This window comes from Bombus pascuorum, chromosome 11, assembly GCF_905332965.1.
Source record: "Bombus pascuorum chromosome 11, iyBomPasc1.1, whole genome shotgun sequence".
NCBI classification, from domain to species: Eukaryota; Metazoa; Arthropoda; class Insecta; order Hymenoptera; family Apidae; genus Bombus; species Bombus pascuorum.
In genome coordinates, this window is record NC_083498.1 from 11,591,317 (window position 1) to 11,613,654 (window position 22,338).

General features: G+C 41.1%; 2 protein-coding genes across 2 annotated transcripts in view; both read right to left on the minus strand.

Annotated features, from left to right (window-relative positions):
* The window catches only part of LOC132912206 (uncharacterized), a 201,837-nt gene extending 199,689 nt beyond the window's left edge, over positions 1-2,148 (minus strand). The window contains exon 1 of the mRNA XM_060969432.1: positions 1,639-2,148. The gene's annotated coding sequence lies outside the window, so the exon portion shown is untranslated. The remainder of the gene's footprint in view (positions 1-1,638) is intronic.
* LOC132912217 (peroxiredoxin 2-like) overlaps positions 1-22,338 on the minus strand; it is a 361,669-nt gene that overhangs the window by 239,382 nt on the left and 99,949 nt on the right. The gene's annotated exons all lie outside the window — the stretch shown is intronic.

The following is a 22,338-nucleotide window of genomic DNA, read 5'->3' on the forward strand; positions in this document are numbered from 1 at the left end:
GCGCACCCGTACACTTCCGCTATTCGCTCGTGTTTCATCTAATGATATTCATTACTGGGGCTATTTTCTCAAGTTAGTTGTTTTTTACTTTCACGCGTGCATCGATCGATTTAGAGACTATAAATAAGGTATATTTCATAGCTATAAATGGACCCACTAAAATCACCGAAATATTCATTTTTATTTTTGACGCAAATTCTTCTGCAACGTCCTGCATAAATCTGCGGAAATTTTTATGGGATTTAACTTTCGAGTCTAAAATTTAAATACATTATAATTCGTTAGCATTGAATGGATGTACACCAGAGGTCTGTAATAAAATAATATATAGCGAATAGTTTCTACTGAAATTTCAAATTTTTATTTTTAAATTATGCGGTAGAATAAATGTTGGAAAATTAAATAAATGGTAGGCATATATATTTAACCCGAAGATCAAATAAAAGATGGTTTTCTTAAAATGTGACTTAAAATATTCTTTTGCTGTAGTTTTCGTGTATAACAATCTAGTACGTATTACGTAAAGCTCCTATTGACGTAATAGAACGCATTGTTTGTGAAAGACGACCAAAAGAATCGCGAGTCATAAAAAGCGTATCGGTTTTTATTTTTGCGACCACATAGTCTCCATTACGCGTGTTCCAACGTATCCTACTTCTGTAGTGCGTTAAATATTACGCAACGAACTACGTGCCGACTAGTCAACAAAAACAACCAGATTTCCCGTGTTATTGTGAAAATACAGAAACACATATATAGAAGAATCAGCGAGAATATACACACGTTCGTAAACACTTGCCCCACCCTTCAATGTTCCTTGGGTATAACAGAGTTGAACGAAATTCGGATATCAACAATCCGTATAGCAACATAGGTATCTCAGATCAAAATTGCTCGTAATTTCTATAATGTTATTTACGTCCTTGTGTTACGAGTAAACTGCGAATGTTCGTATAGATTCATATTTTTATGAACACAACTAAAGAAATGGAATTTAATCGAGTGAATATTCGCACAAATTCGTATTTCCAGATAGAGACTCGTTTCGCTCACTAAATATCGTAACGAGTACTATATCTTGGATATTTTATATAAAATATAAGCATACGCGAAGAAATCTGGCTGATTCTATGACTCAAAATAAGGTGAAAATCAAAGATAAGAATATTGCATTGGAAACTTCGTTTTAAAAAGATCGAATGTTAAAACTTCCCAAGTATACGTGAATTTGATTAATTTTTCATAGACGATTGGAAGAAGGTTATGTTACATGTGAACATACGTCAAACATATATGTTCTACTTTAAGGTTTCATTTGCGATAAGTAACTTGCATTTGAACGTATTTAATTAAAAATATTATACACGTAATCGACGAATTTTCGAATTATATTCTTTTGAAACGAAACATCCAACGTAATTCTAATATTCCTTATTTTCATCTTATTTACTCTCATACCATTAATTACGGTCTGCCGATATGTATCCGCATGCCACCTATATTCCACGCGTATTTTTATGAATACATAACCTACAAAGTCCTAAATGCACGACACCCCGCCCCCTGGCGCAGCCACCTACGCTCTAATTCCCACTCTTGCAATTACATCTAATAAAGAATTTATCGTTTCATTCTTACCTTATTCGTGATGTTTGACGTTTCTTCGGCTCGTCGCTGCCTCCCTCCTTCCGAGAAGGACGACCAGTGTCAGTGGTAAAGAACGTGGCGAGAACACAACTCACATATCACACACAGGCATCGTGGGGAAACTCGTGGTCGGAAGGATTACCCGTGAGAGGGATTGTTTTCGTTGATAAAACGAACGTGGTACGAGGGGGAACACGTAATGGCGCGAAATCGTTTTTCAGACCGTTAAACGTTCCACCGCGGAATTCACGCGAGTTTCCGGGCGTGCGACAACGAAAGCCGGAGAGAGAAATAGATATATCGAGGGAGAGGCGGCGCACAGACACGGCAAGCGCACGAATTTGGTCGCGCGTACGAGCCACGAGAAGGAAAAGGGAAGGAGAGCTTCTCACGTTTCACGACACGGCTCACGCACGGGTCACTGACAGCATCGAACACGATGCTCTTAGCTCGAGGGTTGCCGCGGTACTGCGAGCACCGCGCCACTCGGCGCTTGACTCGTGCATCGCGTAGCTGCTTGTTCACAGTCGAGCGCTCCGATTGGCCGAGACGTTCGCGCCGCGCGCTACCATTGGTGGGTTCGAAGCCGCGCACGCGTCTTACTTCCGCTTGAAACTTAGCACGACGCGGCGGAGAATCAGGCGGATAAATAATATCCTCGTTTTTTTAATAAAGAACACAATGGCTGTATTAACGATTCATGTCACTGTATAAAAGATGCGCGCCTTTCTTTGCTCAGTTTGCGAACGTAACACGGGCAGAGCTCAGTTATGCAAAATGAAATTGCGACTCTGTCTGCGGTAATTGTAAACGTTTCTATAGCGGCACGGCACTACATTCGAGAGTGTAATTTCCCAGACACAATTATAATACTAGTTGCCACCCAACCCCTTTATTGTTGACGCTGTTCTATTCGGGCACACCCTGTTAAATCTATTCTCTTTGATTTATGTGTATAGATTAAACGTAACAAAATAAAATTAACTAACGACTTTTTATTATTTCAAATGCAGCATACCAACTATAGAAGGAACGTACTTCGCTGTTTTCAATTCTCTTTGACTTACGCTAAATCGAATGTTATGAAATTAACGTAACTAATAATTTTTTATCATTTTGAATTCCCCTATCTAGAATTTTGATAGAACAGAAGAGAGATCAAATTTCTTTAATAATTGCTTAAAGAAAAATAAGGATTGTTACATCCGATATTTAACAATTACTTCACTATTTTGTACCATGATTTTTGTTGATGAAACTAGAGCAGAAAAGCACGGAGTGGAAACGGAAGAGGGGATTGACACACACGAAAAAGAAAGAGTGGTAATTCGACGAAGGTTCGCGCTCGTTTCGCACGTTCTTGCTGAAATTACAAGATCGATGTTACAAACCCAAGGAATCGGATAACGTTGATAGCATTGTTTAACGGAACACCCGGTTGCCTCGATCGTTTTTCACGGGGCTACTTAACCGAAATTACTCGATCCGACATAGATGAGTGGCAAGAAAGAGGAACGATCATGAGTCGAGAACGACGCTGTGCACGTAATCTTGATTTGCGAGTGTTTCGTGATACCAATCGATGATAAGGCTTTCTAACGATGATCGAGTTCGGTTGCTCGAAACCAATTCATCGTTTTGTAGCTGATCGTAAATACACCTTATTGCTATGTAATCGTGTGGAAGATTGAATATGCAAAACAATATACAGGGTAGGTGAAAACGAACATAAATTCCTTCAAGGACGAACTACCAATGTCGTGAAAATATCTTAACCAAAGTTCGTGGACAAAGAATATTTGTTTTACTCACATCGATTTTATTCTTTAGAACGGATGTTGGAAAGAAAATTTCCGGAAGGAAATTTAGAAAGTTAGCACGAAACAACGCTGGCTGTTCCTCTTTACTAACGGAGAATTCAAAGAGAGGAGGAAGAGGAAGAGGAAAGAGGAAAAAGTCGTCGAACGGTTCACGTGACTTTGAACCGTGAGGATGCACTTGCACAGTTGAAAGAGAAACTTTCGTTTGCTCGATATTTCTCTTTTTCCTTGTACCAACCATCGTTTTTTCACTTCTTCTTCTTCTTCTTTTTCCTTCTTTTTTAAATGAGAATCAACCATTCGACCCGGCCTCATTAATTCTTTTCTTCCTGCCCAGGAAAAACTTGTATCCGCGACCCGCGTCTCTGGCTGTTTCTTCTCCGTTATCTGTCCGCTGGTCCTCTCATTTTTCATTCGTCGCTCGGAGAAAAGTGCACTTTAGCCGTGTCACCTGTAGACAAAGATACAAAGGAATATTCCGTGCGTCTGCGAATATCACGTAGCTGGGCCACTGGAATATTTCATGCGGTAGCATGAGTGCATGTCACTGCTCTCAGACCCGTGTTTGTACCCTGACCGAGCACGTGGAACGTTCTTTCTATCCACAGAGAAGTGCACAACGACGAACCAAACAGCTGAGACGCGCAATGCAGCTGATGTGAATTGATGCACTTATGTAAAAATGTCTGAATAATTTGCAAGTTACATGGCCTAGAAAATTCAAACGGATTTCGATCCTATCCTCGATGGGCTAGCAAGAGGCCCAAGCACGTCGTAAATGGATTCAAACCATGTATGAGTACTTGGGGAAATAAGAACTGTATTATCAAACAAAGGTCACGAAAGAAAAACACGATAAGTAGATTTTTGGCGTGATTGCCGGATTTCAGATTTTACAGGACACATGGCCATACGTTTAACATTTTCATCGTAACATTTTATCAATCGTTCGTTCTCTGCTCTTTGTTGAAACCATAAAATAAAGATTTAAATCGGTATTCGCTTTCGAAAGGTAAAATCCTGTTTTTCGTACGAGCATAATATCCAACAATAGGTTCTCAAAAAGCAACCATTCAGCGAAGGAGAGGTGGATATTTACTTCAAATTGTTTACTTTAAAGCTTGTTGAGTGAAAATAAACACTTTCAGGTAACAATGGCTCCTTCGGTAATTCCGGGAACGATAACGCGCTCGAACGCTCGCAGAGCATGAGTATTAATGAGATCCAAGGAAATATAATTGTTTAAACAAGCTGACTGTTGTTTCTCTTGCTCTCTGTATCGAACCGCTCGATATACACCTCAGTTCTAATTATTTACAAACGCATCTAGTTCGCTGTAATCTGCGCGTGCAATTAAACCCAACGACGTTCCATATAAACGCATTGGAGACAGAACTCTAGATGTAACTGAAGAACGAAAGACACGCGACAAAGCATACTTTTGCGCTTCGTTTCTCCCAATAAAACGTATTTGCGGTGGCAGTCATGATGGATTAAAATTCAAATAAAAAATTAAATTCATTATTTTATGACTAAATTGCGTATGTTTATGCAAATTCATACTTTTAGAGATATAAGTAGAGAAATAGAATCTAAATAAAGATTTCACGCGTATGCTATAGTATAACGAGTACCTATCATGCCCTAGATATGTCACATATTTTTGTATAATCTGCACGTTTTTTGTATTTTTGCATTTATACATTTTCCATGAATTTTCATGAATTCGTATCTAACTACATTTCCAATTCCATACCTCGTTTTTTCACAAAATAGTAAGCAGACCGACCAGCATCATTCGCAGACAGATTACTCAGGCTGTAGGACAAACTTTATCACCTGGTTGGACGATAGCCGGCTTATCGAATTTCGTTGGAATGATGGATTATCGGTCGCGAAGCACGAAATTCATCTTGAACGAGTATCCCATGGTACGCGATGAATTATCGATACATACTAGAGACATACTCGCGGGTATCTCCAATGTTGCGCCTATATCGTTCTTTAGTGATAGATGAGCCGATCCTAAACCGAACGATATCCTCGAAAACTCGACGATCGACCAATCAAGACAACCGATAACGCGACTCACTCAACGACCAATTCGCCTCCATTCTGTTACTCCGACGTTCGAAGCCTGTTGTAAACGAGAAATCCGTCCTTGCGATTCTATAACAGCGATGATCCTCTTATTACAACATTTATTCCATTATATCCCACTTCCCCTATATTGATAAATTCATACATTTTTAGCGTCGAATTATTTTCGTTTAACCAGTCTTAAAGTATCGCAAAACAATAAATATTGTTAATAATAAGAAACCACACAACATCAACTACTTCGATCTCCACGATTAATTAAACTAATCTCCGTTCGTTATTTTCACTTTTCCTTGGTCCCACACATCCGAGTACCTTCAACTACCTAACAACCTTTACCAACCCCTTTTCCCAAGAATCTGTTACTCCATCTACGAAGAAGACAATGAACCTACCCTGATATTGGTTCATTGTCCCCTTATTAGCAAAGCGATGTCGCAGCAGTTCTCCCGATGAAATTACGTAGCCCCTACGAAGGTACACGTTGGCCAGTCATAATTTTCTTCCGCGCAATTGGCCGCTTCGCGTTATATCCCTGTTTCCGTCCAACGGACCTTTTCCACGGCTGCCACCTGCGAGAATATCCCCTTTTTCCACCTTCCTCTACGACCTCGTCCTCTCGTGCCTTTCACCCTCGAGGGAAAGTCAATGTCAATGCTGGCTTCGTTCAACCCTCGACCCCTTCTCGTCTGTTCGTCGGTTTCTCGAGGTCATAGCCGCTTCCTCCGGCTGCTTTCCAAGAATTATAAGGAAAAAGTTGACAAGAGATCGGGATGGTTTTCGTCAGCTACGTGTTTTTCAGAATCATGGCGAGGAACACGTTTTTCCACACCGAGGAAGAATCCTGTGCGCACGAATGGTTACGGAAATCGTTTCTTTCGCGAGCAGACGCTAGAACGCGCGAGCGGAATACGCAAAGGGTCGATTTTAATTGTTCCGCTCGTAAAGCAAGCCGACCGAGTGAATCGATGCGCGTTGTTTCATTCGACTTCGATTACCATCGAAGCATGTTTAAGAAGATTAAAAGGATAAGATGAGAGTGGAGATTTTGGCGATTTTTTGTAGCGAATAATTGAATTCCGAGTGTCAGAGAAATCATTTGTCTTCCTTCTTACACTTTCTCACAGCTTAAACTATTACAATCTTTTGCACTGTTTATACGTGAATTAAAAGCTCCTTATGACTTATACAAATAGCTATAAAACAGTACAAATCATCTATACAACGATATAATTCAAAACCTGTATTCCGATTTTATAATAAATAATTTAATTAATTAGTTTTATGAAAAATTTCATAGTTTTGCCTTCTCAAGGCTGTATTCGAAACCGATTTCTAATATCAAAGTTAAAGAATTGATTTTTGTTCACGAAACGTCGTTTTCCAAATCACTGCACTAGCTAGGCCGATTATTGCTCGATCGATCAGATAATTAAACGTTAAACATTTTCTTAACAAAGGGATACGCCGCGTAGTTCGATCGTTGGACGGCTCGCGAACGAGACATCGATCAATCGTTACCGATTAATCATCGACGTTAATGGATGACTGGTAAACGCGTAGCGCCACGGGAATCGCTCGAATCGATGGAATCGTTAACGTGTCCCGCGACAAAGGAATACGTCGATAAGCTCGAAGGCACTGGCGCGTTAACAGGGGTTAAGTGCTATTAAAAGCTAGTCGCGTTAAAAACCGTGTAAGATAGAACAAGAAGAAACACGGCGCCTCGTGTTACCGCTTCCTGTCTGCGCTAGCTAACCGGAAACTCGGAAACAATTGTTTCTCGATGAAGGATGCTACACGTTCCAGTAGCGATCAAAGTTTGATAATGATTTGACGCTAGAATAGAATTAAAATTAGCTATAATAGTATCAGAAAAATATATGTACAATATACGACGTACTCGCTCTAGCTATTCTCTTAATTTTGCTTTTTTTATTCCTATTGCTAACCTTTGTTTTATCGATAATATCAATAATCAAACACTCCAGTTCCATACTGCATTTTTTGCTTTTATCCAGACGATTCAATTTCCTAGAGAATAAACGATTACTTACTTCACTTTGATATTTGATTGCATGTGACGTATGAGACGGTATAAAGAAGTCTAAATTGCGAGTAAAATTACGAAAAAGAAGTTTTTTGATGTAATTACTTTTCCCTACTTTCAGGTGTACGAAGTTACTCGATGAGCGACTTGAACAAAGAAATGCTTATGTCATTTGTTAATCAATAAACGCCACTAGCCGGCCACTAGCAGCAAGTAATTCAGGCGCCTTCAAAGTGGAATCGCTTTTGAACGGAACAATCGTTGGAGAAGCAAAGGATGCTGGAGAATGAGGCGGCGACGAGCGAAGAAGCGGCGTTCTCGTGGCAAAGTCGATCGAAAGTTCTTGCAAGATTCCAATTCCCCGCGGCAAAGTGGCCTTTTCTGGCCCAATGGCGATGGAAAAAGTTTATTCAACGAATTAACAGACCAGCGTGTTCACCGGTCTAGGTAAATATCGAGCTGATCTCTCGAGCGAGTTCTCTGGGAAAAGCTTGTCCACCAAGATACGCCCGTTTCTCTCGTTTCGCTGATAAAACGTAGCAACGGACTAAATGAGTCCCGCGGACGCATAACGCTTTTGCTTTTGATAAAATGTAATCTCACACTTGTATTGTCTGGCTGGCTGTCCCTTAATTTGCGCCATATTGTGCGTCTTTGCTGCGGGATATCGTGGTCCCTTTCAGGGGATGAATGGATTTTAATTCTAGGTAACAACCTTCGTCCTGGCGAATACGAATACGTCAGAGTAAATTCAAATCTCGACGTAGATTTTGATTGCATTTCTGTTTTCACAGATTTCATTCGTCAAAATGACAGTTAATCGGATCGTGAAACGATCGTACGGAAACAAAAGCGTTCGAAAATTCGAAAAACGCAATGTGCTGTATCCCGATCAGTGATAGCCATTAGAGTCGAGCAACTTATTATCTGCGTGAAACACTGATCGTTCGTGTTTGGCCATAAAGGTCAGCCACCAACTACACCAGCAAATTCCAATAACAATAGCCCTGAATAGTCACTGTTTATCGGCTGTATGTTCGAACATTCGTCAATCGGATGTATTTATTTGTATATCGCGTGCTAAAAACGTGCCAGGGCTATTCGTTCGTGTCGATAATATCGAACAAGAGTGGGATCGATTTCCCCTATTTCACCATGACCATAGCAGTGTGTTGATCGCGTCGCATCCCATGCGTGCATAGACGATCGAGCCAAGCGTTCGTGGTTCTTTCTATCTGCGAAATTGAATTCACCGGGGCAAACTCTATTCAGATCCCTACTATGGCCACCTACGCGATCTAACCCCGATCGAGGAGGTCACGACCCTCTACAAAATGTCCTACGCTCGGCGTCAACTTTCTATCCAGACACGATCCCTTTTCAGCTTTCATCATTCGTAATGAAACGATTTCAAATGGAACGGGACAAATTACAATCGACGCCGAGCGAAAATGGAACGTTCTAACTGAAATTCGAACGAAGCAAACGATCTTCTCTCGAAAAGATTTTCTTGCGTTCGTTTCTGGCTTCTGTTATATCGCGATTACGAGGAAACAAGTTGCTCGATGAGCAGCCAGTTTTTCGGAAGCGAACGAAAGGCAGTTTCTTCGTCAAGAGGCGTTGCACGCGGAAAATCTGCGCCCTCGATTCTTCCTGTTGAACTTTCACCATGATCCACCGTAAGAACGAAGATCGCGAATTGTTCCGCGGCTAATATCTTACTTCTGACTCCGCGAGTCTCTATGCGTGATGCAACAATGAGCAACTGAAAGTTGAAAGGGTCCTCTTATGACCGGAATTCCACCCTCTGTATGACTTTCTCTCTTTCAGCGGCGAAAGCCGCCTAAGTGGCTTCCCAGTGACTTTCTTTCGCTTGTGTTTCGAATATACGCCCTTCCGTCTTTGCAGTTCCACTTCTTCCCATTCTTCTCCTCTTTCTTTTCTCTTCGTACTTGTAATTTTCCACCTCCTTTTTTTCTTCTCTTTTATTTTCGCAACAACGGCGGGTACTACGCCGATGATTTCTCGACGATAAAGCAGCGACGTGGATTGCATGGTTATGACGAAGGCTACAAATATGCGCGAGTTCCTCTTCATTTGCGGCGCATTCTGGCAAAAAGCAGGCCAAAGTTTCGATTGTCGGACAGCAACCAGGTCGAGGTGCCCGTGGGAAGGATCATTAACGCGAGCGCAGCGCTACAGACTTCGAGAATCGATGCGAAACGTGTCAGCTCGTTATTCGTTTCCTTCGCCATCCGCGATGGTCCATATACAAAATTTAATAACTCGATTGGATAAAAAGTAGTATCTGAAATAAAAGCTCGTTACGTTATTTCATGCCCATCGTGTTTTTTCCTACTCAAGGACTTGGTTCGTTATTTGTTCCAGAGTACGATCGCGAAACGACGATCTTAAGATGGACGCTTCGTTAATGGTTGACGAGGCGATTAAGAAAGATAATCCAAGGAAAATCATCCGGTGATTTGTCTCTTTTCAATTTCATCGCTTTAAACGTTTCCTGCGATGAAGATTTACAGCTAGAGGGGCGGAAAAAATATTCGCCACCAACGACGAGAAAATTAAAGCGCAAGAGTATGCGAGATAATGGAGCGCAGTACGGGGGAGACTCTGTTCGCCTTTTTTTCGTTAGTTTTTAATGCTTAGCGAATCGCCGTCGGAGAACAATGAAACATTTCTCCGGTGTCGCATAGATACTTCTTTGCCGGGCATGGGACTGCTTTTAAAGCTTTTATGGAGGACAGGTACTTCGGCCTGGCGAGTATCATCCCTCCTGTATATCTACGGAGACACAGAGGCCACCGCAAAACACAGCCTCGATTCACGAACAGTGTTCGTTGCCTTCCGGTGTACATTCAACCGCAACGATGCTTTCAACTTACCAAGGAAAAATATCCCACGCATTCGTGAAATATTCGTCGAGAGTCCATGGGTTTCGAACGACAAAACTTTACGATCGATACTCGATTTCGTAGAATTCACATGGAAAAATTACGATTTCTACGTCTCTTTCCTTATCACGATCGGAATTCGACGATTCTACCGTGTCTGACTGCGATCGTCAGTTTCTACTGTGTGCGCTCTGTGCGGGTATCGCTACTGTTCATAAATATTAGGATATTTTGGTGGATTCGTGATAACATTAGACAAACGTTCCAATAGGGTAGAAGCATAATATTTTATCTGTAAAATTTCGTTTGTTTTATGATCAAACTTGTTCCGGCTATCTAAAAGAATCTATCAATATCTGTAATGTTTATAATTTATAATTCGTAAAAATTTCACTGGTAATATTACTTTAATAGTACAAGAATGGAATTACTACTATATTATACGAATTGCTCGTTTCTATCGCTTTAATCAAATTTTATCGACAATATCGGTTGAACACCTTAACGTACAATTTTTCAAAGAATTTTGTTTTTGAAGGAATCGTCTTCTGGCTATATAATAACCGATTCTAGTGCTACATCTTACGTCCCTGATACAACGAGAAGCTAAGAAAGGAGCCAAACATAAAGTACGAAGCGAACAACAAAAATAAAAAAACGAAACAAAAGCGAAAACGTGATTGTGTTTATTGATACAAGAAACAGTTGGTTGAGGGTGTCTAGCACGGGCATTCGCGTTAAAGAATTAATCGTTCACGATAGATACTAACGATAGTACTCTGTTAATCGAAACTCTACTGTAAAGACTCGTGAATTGCTCGTTTTTATCGTGCTAACACATCCAGCATTTAGGATTAATTTCATCGCGTTACAATGTACCATCATACACGATTGTCACAATCGCAAGCAGCAATACAGATCCTGTGTCCATAATCCGGTGATTAAATTATACCACGTCAGAGACAAACGAACGTTCAAATACTTTCGAACTGCAGTACACATAATTCCTGTCCGGATGTATCGAGCAAATAAATAGAAATAACGCGTTTAACGTCCGGAACAATTGATTCAGCTTGGAAATCAGAGCGGTTCGTTTGCCTTTCGAGGATACGGCTCGCTTCCATTACGATATTCCGGACACGCGCTGAAAATGGATTAAACAAACACCCTGTGTTTTAATATTTACGTTGGAATGGGTTGAAATGGCTCTCGCCGCCAGGGACGATTGTTATGAGAATACAGAGATCGGGACGACGTTCATTATCGCGGCCGGTTGTACACGCCAAGTTAACGGAGCAGCTACGGCCTCGAGCCCTCGGTGATGAAACATGGAAAAACTCACCCCTAACGGGCGGTTTCGAGCCAGCGCCCAACACAGACCACCCCGTGAGCGCCGACACGAGCTGCGAAAATATTAAAGCGACGCATCCCCGGCTAGTGTCAGAGCCTAGATATAATTCAGCACAATATTACGCTCCCGGTACGCGTAAAAGAAGGCTGGCCGGACTGATCGTGTGGCACCCCTACCTACGTTTTACAACGTCTTTTATTAACGCGCCAGTATGAAACAAGTTACTGTCCGTTCAGTTACACGCCTTATCGTAAAAAAGTCCTGATGAAAATGGGGGTAGACTCGAGTGAAAGGTGGTAAAAGTCAGAGCAAAGGAAAGAATAAGAATATTGAGATTGTGTGACAGTAAGGATTCGCTTAACGCGAATCACCAATATACGTAGCTTGGGAAGCTTGCACGAGGGTTGTTGTACATCTCGCGGCACAAGTTACGAACAGATACCACAAAAATATACTCGAAACAATTGCTCATACGTACACCGAAAGTCCGTCGATATTTTCGACTTAATTCTTAATTAACTTTTCCGCTACAGTATTCAAGGTATTTAAACGGAACGATAGTTTCTACGTGAAATTGCTTACGAACATACCGAATTTCAGACTCAGACTTTTCATTTATAATCTTCGTATAATTTAGTCCGTTTGGATTTTGAACTTTATATATGTTAGATGATGATAATTAAAACTTACTCGAAACCCGTTATCATCTGTCTGCTTTCATCTTCATCAAAAAACGACCTGTCGAGGCTGACGACCAGTCTTAACAAGGTAAACCAAGTGAATTCGAGACGGATCGGCTCCGAAAAGGACGAATAGGGGCAGAGCTTTTCCTCGATAGCTTAGTCACGAAACTTTCATCGAATCAGGAAAATTATAATTCTCGTAAGTGCTGGCTCGGCAGAGGCAAAGAGGAAAAGAAGAAGAGGAAGAAACCAAAGGATTTCTGTCTTGGTTATACGAAGCGAATTTCAACCCTGACAAGCAGACACGTCTGAGTATGTGTATTTCGTGCGATGTCTCGCGATCTTACCTCGATCCTCGAACCTTTTCATTCTCGGCCGTTCTTCTCGTGACGGGACGAAATTGGAACGAACCATCGAAGATGTTCGTTGTTCCAGTCATCATCCGTTTTCTTTGCTCGAATAAATCTCGAGGACGAACGGAGAGCACGGAAAGAGAGGCCTCTGATTTCCGTGAGACAATCTTTTTAAGTAGATTTCCACCAGTCGAGGATCAAACGAAGAACAGTTTTCTGGGCGAATATAACTTGAAATAATTTGGATTAATCGTAAGGATATTTCATGTCTATCCGTAGATTGAAAATCTGATCTACCAACGACGACAACCAAGCCTTCATCGACCAAAGAACATAAGATAATCGCATAGAGAATGAAGAAGCAACAACGCGCATCCCGTTTTGGATGAAACTCGGAGAATTCCAAGAAACTATCTAAAAGGACTAAAAGAACGTGATTGTGAACGGCTTAATAACTAGATGGAGGTTACGAAGTCATTGTTTTTCGAATAAGGTTCGACAACGACGATTGCCATTATCGCGATCGAATGAAAAAGTTTCGCGCAACGAACGAGAGGGAGAAGGAAGGAAAGGAGTAGGTTAAAGGAAGAAGAATAGAGCCCGGTTGCGGATAGCCGAAGAATCCACGGATCGCGCCCCGTCGGATCGTTTAATCTCTCGAGAGAATCTGCTCTTGGAATCGTGGAATTTCAGCTGAATTAAGTACAGATTCATCGAGAACGATCTTTCATCGCGGTGACACCTATTACGAAGGCATTGCTGGAAATAGAGGATGATAAATCGACCATCTTCTTCCTATCTTCTTCCTTTGCACGTCGAGTGTCCATTGAAACTGCGTCCAATTAAAAGAGATTCAATTTTTGCGTAACGTCGGAAGGATTGTGTCGAGATCTCTTCACGCAGATCTCTCGTTTCTCTTCGTTTGTCGCCAAGTTTGAAACCGTGCAAAAGGGAGAAGAACGAAAGTGTGCGTGTGCTTGACGGTCCCCCTATGCAATGGTTCTTCGTTTAACGAGGGGTTTCGCGTGGCATTCGTAATCAAGTCGCTTGGAACGAACGAATTTTAATGACCTCGGTGAAATTGAAACATTTCGACGAGAAACGTTGCGTGAAACGTTCGTTTAGTTAAATAGTCACATTTTGGAGAGCGCGAATTGAAGACCAGAGTACTGTGCAAAAGTCAGCCGCATCCATCTCGGTGAAGATAACGCGAGTAAACTATAGACAGAGAATGCAATTAAACGTGTGAAAATATAGAGAATATCCGAATATACATCCAATAATAAAAAGTCTCAGAACTGAATGTAAAACGCGTGGAACTATTATAAGTGCGCGCGATATATTCATAAAATGTTTCTATAAATGTTCAATGTTGAAGCACTTTTATGAAAACTGAATCATTTCACGCTGGTTGTAAAGACAAGATGTCCTTGTTCATACCGCCATTCCATCTCCCAGAAGAGGAAACTCTAAATAAAGTCTCTTTAACAAGCTGCTTTAGTCTGCTTTAAATTACGTCATGAAAACTAAATAAATAACGCTATGATGTAGGAAATAATGCTTATTATACAGTACTCGAGTCAATCGGAAGATCGCTTCCACGGACGGTACTAAGGAATTAATCGAGTATCAGGATTGCAAGGAATCTGCCACACTTAATGCGATAACAGCATTATTCTGCTTCTTAATCCTCTATTTCCGAGGAGAAATATGAAAATCAAAGTAAGATCCACTTTCATTTCTCCGTTTTCTCTCTGGTATTTACAACGACGGGGATTACCATGGACAATTCTATTTCGCTATAGCTTCCCATTTTACGATGCCGGTCGTAAAAGAACAGCTGGATATATTCATGGATCACTATGCTAGGCGTCGAGACGTCGTAAAATGTTAAAAGAATCTTTAGATCTCGGAAGAATCTCGAACTCTGTCATCTTATCCTTTAATTAATCGATTTGCTTTCAACTTTACGACACAAATTCTTTCCAAAGCTATCCAAGATAATACGCGAGGAAATTTTAACCGTTGCTCGAATGGCATGGATCAACCGCGGTTAATTTTATCGATTTGCACGGGCAAAATAAAAATATCCGTGTTTCGAGAATAGTTTAAAATCATTTTTCACAGATATCGCAAGTCCAACTTCATCGAAAGCACTGTATTCGCTCATGAACAAACAAGAAAATATCTTCCGAACGTTTAGTCGTTAAACGTTGATCGAATATCAAGGCATCTTCGTAGCTCGGATATAATTTCTTCGTGCGCGTTTGATCGTCAAGCGTCGAAGACTCGAGTAATCTTCTTTTATAAAATTAAAATTACCACTTCTGTTCCTCTTCGCTCGCAAATAAACATTCGAAGCTAGCAGACTAGGTTACTCGATGCTCGGGAAGGAAAAGACACGTGGAAGGATCGAAGCACTTTCTTCTTCCGCGAAAAGCGAACCGCGAGCAGCGAAGTCGCGACGGAAAGCAAGAAACAGGAGAAACACAGGGAGTACTCCACGAGACCGAGGTTAACTAACCGCGCCGTTGCTGAAAGCTTGCATATTTTACGACGTCATCAGAGGCTGCCGTTGAGCTTGCTTCGAGGCAGATTCGCTTGAGAGAAGGGTTCACAGTTAAGGTTGGTTATAATGTCTTTGACACAACGCGATGACGGAAGAAGATAGCTGAGACGACGGAACGGTAGCTGAGACGAGGAAAGACCGATCTGTCGTGCCGGAAGAACGCATTTCTCAAGAACGACGAAGGAAGTAGTATTACCAGGATGTGGCCAGCCAGTCATCGGCTGACAGATTGGTCCTCGAAATTAATTAGAAACTCACCTTGACGATGATTAATTATTAGTCAACCTAAACGTACCCTTTAAAGCAGTCTGGATACGAAGTTTCGTAATGAATATCGGTGGCACGTAAGTTTCGCGCTTCTTTGCTGCGCGGGAGGCTTCCGAGAAAATGTAAAAGTGATCAAGAAACGATTCGAATATAATCTGAACCTACCTCCACCTTGTACGTTCATAGCGTTCACGATTCGCGATATCAACTGATCGTCACCTAGTTGAGAATTCGCAACAACTGTATCGGTCGATGATGATCGCATAAGTAGAATTTTAAGCAAATCCGAAGACGTATACATAGAAGCTACAAGATATTTGCTGTAGGTTTATGTCTCATAAAGATCACAAAAGTATTTAACAAATCAATTAACCGTCGAGAACATCGACAAGTACCATATTTGACATTCGTGTGCATAAAATGACAATTGAATGTTATGCGCTAAACATCTTGTAATCTCTGCGTACATTTTCCCACTGCTCTCAAATTTACCGATATTATCGTGACAGCCGTACGTCGCTACAGTGACGATGAAATCTCGAAATGTTTTACGTAACACATAATAATAATACGTAATATATATATATATAAGACAAATAATATACATTTTCTATGGTATGCTATGGTACGGTATGTTCGTATACTTTCACGATACGCTGTACATTGTACATCCGTAACGAGAACGAAGGAACGAAAGAGGATCTTTTTTGCGACGAGAGTATTCCAACGAAGACGAAGGTCGTATCGCGTTTAAATTGAAATCGAAAGAAGGAGCGTGGCCTAAGTGCATGGAGACGACAGTAAGAAAATGAGGCAGTGTGACAGAGAAGGAAAGACGAAAACTATTACAGAAAGAACGCAAGGAGCACGAGAAAAAAGAGAATTGTAGCTAATTCGAACTAGCTTCTCGTCTCTTCTCATAGCTCGCGATTCTTTTTTCCTATATCGCTCGCGTTTTCCACCTGTTCTTCTTGGTCTGCAATTTCTTTGATGCACGCTCTCTTCCCGCCTGTTTGTCGTCCGCTTGTATTTCTCCGAGCATTATCTTGACTCGCGGTTGGGCCCGATTAAACATTAAACGGGAGAACGTGGACTATTTTCGAGGGAGAAGTTCCGGGAGCAGAAGGGACGAGCACCGTCGTCGGTGGTCCAGGCAAGAGTATACTACCTGACGAGAGAGAAGAGAAGGTTGAATGTAAACGGATGGTAGACAGAGAACAAGGCAAGTTGGTGAAAACTCGAAAGACACACTTAGGAACACCATCTATCAGCGCTTCGTGCTGCCTTCTATTTACTCCGCCCCTCTAAAGCAATATAATGTTATAAAAGTTCGACGAACAGTCTTGATGACTTTTATCGCGATTTAGTCGTGGGACGGAACTGGAGGGATCCTCGCGCCAAGGATTTCGGAGTGTCGTCTTAGAAAATTTTGGAAACGAGCAAACTAAAGATTCCGTGAGATAAATTAGAAACATTAAACATAACGATATGCGATGCGTATATTTTCTAAACGTTCGTTATTGCTCGCTTAAGTATTCGAATCTTTTGGTCGATTTCTAGCGACGATATCTGAATTTACACGATCACTCATCGTCGTCAAATTCATCATCTCGAGTGTAGTCGTTCGAATTAGCGAAAGAATTTTAGACGTCCATCGAAGCTACTCATACGGAACCTCATCCATCTCGTTGAACTTGACATATACGCGGTCGTGTAATATTCAAGAACGATAAACGATGCTAAAACCTTCCCTTGGAAAATGGAATAAACAGGGACTAAAATCTACAAGGAGGAACAGAAGATTAGAGCAGACCAATTTCGAAATTCGGTCGTTGTAATTAAAAATTGGCGAGCACGGTGGATCCTTTTGTGGCGTCTCGGGAAAAGATAACGATTTAGAGCGTTCCGCGTGGAAGCAGCGATAACTGGGGCGTGAATAGCGGCAGAAATTATCAGAGCACGAATACCAGAAGCAAACCTGGCTGGTATTAGTGAAAATGAAAGAGCTCTCGTCAGAGAGGCCCCGACATCATTTTCATAATAAAATCCCTGCCAAGACATCAAAGAGCTCAGGTACGCCTGAAATAATTTGCGATTGCCTTCGGTAACTCTTACTACCATCGATCGTTCCACTCTTTCTACCGTGTCGGTGGTAATAACGAGAGGAGGGGAATTTTTTTCTACCAACTCTTTAACTAGACGAAATTACGATGAAATTAGCAACTTGCTGTATAATTGGATTAAACGAAACGTTCGAAATACGTTCGTGCTTCAGAAACTATGACTAGGGACGATCGTTATATCAGGAAACCACGCTCTTAAGGAACCTTCACTTTCGCTCGTAAAAATCTTCATCGCCAAACGTACCCGTCTTCGTTAACATCTGTCGATCAATTTGCTCAGCTTTTGTCTTGCGTAGCCAAACAATTTTCGGTGATCTTGACGATGCGCGTCAAGTTCGATGAAATGATTTGAACGTGCCCTTTGCTATACCCGCTGTGTAATTATCAAAGATAAATTTCCGCGGGTGAAAAGACACGACGAGCGAATTTACACGAACGCGAGTTTTCGACAAGAACGAGATTTCGCGCGGCTGATCGTAACATTTTTGGGGAAAGCGAACGCGTCCGGCTAGAAGGCAGGTTGAATTTATCACGCGGCTCCTCGTGGCTGACCATACGCGTATGTTAACTACTGAATGATAGAGCGGCAGGAAGACGAACGGGAAAAGAAGAAAGAACGAGCGTTGTTATAACGACGATGCGTTATCGATAAGACGTGTTTGTTCCGGAGTTTGGCGCCATTCGAACGGTTCCGGATCAATATCTAAGATAATTGACTGCGTTCATAAATATCTTCCACGAACATGCATGGTCTAATAATAATAATGATAATGATAATAATAATAATAATAATTGTTGAAGTGGTCACCACTTCTAAGAAAACTCTACATCTGGTCTTCTTACTTTTCTCAAGCACCGAAGCCATCGACAGCGTATAGACAAAAGACTGGGACGAAGGCAGACCAAAAACAGTAGACAGACGACGATGGCTTCAGGATCTGGACCAGCTCAAATTATATTCCTATTTGTATTTACTCTTCTGTATTAAAATATATTTTCTACTTTTCAATTTATCCACGCGTTCCTCTGTTCACGCATCTAACAACCTCAACAATAATAATAATAATGATAATGTTGTGAGATTTAATAGAATTTACGCGAATAGATGCGTAAAGTGCGTAGTGAGTGCATAGATGATAATATTCTCTCTATACAACATCGAATATTATTATGAAAATGGGAGCAAAAGGAAGAGGTCGAAAGATTATTTCGTTCGACGCGCTAATTCCCGATCGCGGCCGCTTGTCGGCTCTTATTTAGCACCCCATAAGTTTAATAATTATAAAGCAGTTAGAACGAGCTGGGGTGAGGGAAGGAAGAGGGAGTTCACGGTCGGCCGAATGTAAATGCGTTTGAATGTCAGCCTGGTGGAATAATTTAGTTAGGCGGCCTCTCATTCGGGACATTGTACGAATGGCTGGTAACCGCAACCAACCGGTCCCGCCCCGTGTTTTCTCTCTACGATCACGAATTACCCCGGAAACCGGAAACTCCTTCCCCCCTTGTCCCGTTTATTCATTCAATCGGACCACGCTTGATTTTTGCCAATACCTCGTAGGAACGCGCGCGTATCGGCAGAGAAGTCATCGATCTCGCGAAATTCCGACGATCGATCGTACATTAACGTCGTCCAACATCTATCAAGCACAGCGTCTACAAAACGTCGAATGTTTCGATCGTCGTTATTCCTCGATTTCGTCGTCTTCAATTTTCTTGTTACGTACACAGGGACAAATGAAAGTTTAAACGGCTACGCTATGAATTTTAATAATCTTTGTAGCAGAAGTTTTTTACCACATCGGTGACAGTCACCTGTCCTGTAGTATTCTAATCTGCAGAGTATCCGATGACCTTTTTGCGGCCACGTAGCTGTTTCGAAACGCTGTAAATAAACCTCGAAAATACACCTGCAAGAAGCTTTTTCGCTTTTGAACTGTTGCGCGCTTCGTGTGCAGTTGTAGTTTTTATTATTCTGTGTTGCAAAGTCGGTATTTTCCTATTGAAGTTCCATTGCAGGATGTGCAACATCTAGAAAATGTCTCGATCACTGACGAACGATATGGATTATGGTGGCAATGAACTAGAGAAAAGAAGTACAAATTCGAGAGTCGAACTACTAACTTAAGCGAACAAAGACTACCAACTCTGCTGGGTACTCCAACAATTAAGAGACTTAGTGACGTAGAAACTTTGAATTTATGTGCATAATCGTTTCGATAAGTACTACCAGCAAGTTTAAAATGGAAAGCTCAAATTTTTTTATCCAAACTTTGTCTCCACGATGATTACTGACATTCGATTACACGACACTGGGACTACAATATTTTTAATGTATGTACTATTAGTTAACGTTCTAATTCAAATTATCATAATACCTTTATTCTGCAATTTTGCAATTGCAAAAAAAAAAAAACATTCCGAGCAATCGATGTATCTAAAACGATTAAAATTAAAATTAAATTAAAAATAATACGCCTGCATTTCTAGATTCATCGTTGCTCTTTCTACATTACAAAAGACAGTATTTTACGCTCGAAATATATCGATGTCAATGAATCAACCGACGAATCTTTCTCTTTTTCTCGCTCGTACTTCGTGTCGAATCGCCTTTATAAATTTAGTGATAACCTGTATAATCACGTTTCTATTTAATCCTCCGCTTGCAACTTTATTTTTACGTTTTACGTTTATTTTTACGACGTCACCTGTGTACTGGGTCGTTTAAATCCATGCAATAGTTCATTTTACGTGTTCCTGTTTTAAAAGCTTCCCCAAAAATTCTTGAATGCTCTTCCAAGTTTCCAGAATATCGTCCAATAGTTTCTACTGCCACGGGTTACCATATTTTTTTAAACGAAGCAATATTTAAACAAAGATACAAGGAAAATAAAAAATTACCAAAAAGAAGAAAAACGATACCAAGTATTTCGATGTAACTATATATATGTATATGTAAATAACCCGAAATTTTGGTAACAATTTTAGGAAATAATTCAGACGGGATAGGAAAGATGGGATAAACCAAGGTTCAAAGAATATAGGTGACGCGGACCAAAAAACGGGATAAAGGTGCGGCTTCGCTATAGAATAAAATATTTATACAAGAAATGTACACATCATAAAGAATACGTTATAGCTGGCGTTGGAATAAAAGGAAGCCCAGAAATCCATATACAACGAAGGATACCTTGGAGAAACCAAGGAAACAGAAAACAGTAGTAATAGTGAACGGAATGTATATTCCGGCGGATGTTATTTCAAAGTTGTTCCACGTGGCGTTTCGAAGGACTGGCCTCGGCGATAGATTGATGAGAGGAGAGTGTGCGGTATCGCGGCAATTAGCGAGGGCCCGGGCCAGCACATTTATCCTCGTTACCGGGGATATTAAGTAATAAGAAAGAATAAAGATCCTGGTCGACGATATTGCCGGGGCACGCTTGTACGTGACCGTCGGTATCCAGTTGGCCGCTTTCGTCGATCTGATATACGGCAACGTGCTAAACGAGAAATAATTGCTGCCACCGAAGGAAAAAAAACTGGTCGAGAGGATTCCTGTTCTCCACGCGCGACGCATAGTCCGAAATTGCGACCTTTCGAATGTTTACCGAACCTCGGAGAAGCTGTAAGTCAATTCTATCCCGATTCTCGTCGAACGAAGATCATCCGAAGTGTTTAAATATTTTCCACGTCATAAATATTTGTCACTTTCGTCTTTGTCTTTGGCAGAATTGAGAGGCGCGAGGAAATTCAAACAGCAAAGCTCGTCAATTGCGAAAGCGTTGTATTAAGATGGTGTATACGAGACGTAGTGCTTCTTCGAAGTTTCGAATTTAACGCGCTATCGCGAGAAACGAGATGTCTGCGTGTGCTTCTAATTCGACCAGAAACTGTCAAACACACTGTGCTTGAAAGGGGAATGTTTTCTCGATAATATGGTGAGAAACGAAGGAAGAAACGTAGATTCTGCGAAGAATCAGGCGACCTACGTAGAAGGAGGAAAGGAGGCTGAGTTATAAACGTGGATATCGAGGCGAATCCACTAGGCACGACAAACACGACGGTGAATACAAGATGGATAAGGCATTCGATCGATGCAAGTACGGTTTAAATGTACTCGATTTCAGAATGATTTCGTGAGAAGATAGCTGTGAAATTGATCGTCACGACATCGCTAAAATCCGGAGTTTTGTAATAGATAAATCAAATGTAACGTTTTAAAAAATACAGATATATACCAGCGAGTTGTTCGACAAGTTCGGGCGTTCAGGATGATTTACGATACCGTGTATTGGAAAATAGATTTATTTTCAATAAAATATATACGCTCCCGTTTTGTTCACCCCTTTCTATTATTCTGATACAACAGTTTGAGAATTCCGTCATTTAGATTTCCATAAAACGTTTTTGCGTCCTCGCACATGTTGCATCAGTATCTAAAAATTTCAACACGGAACAAAGGGCAACGT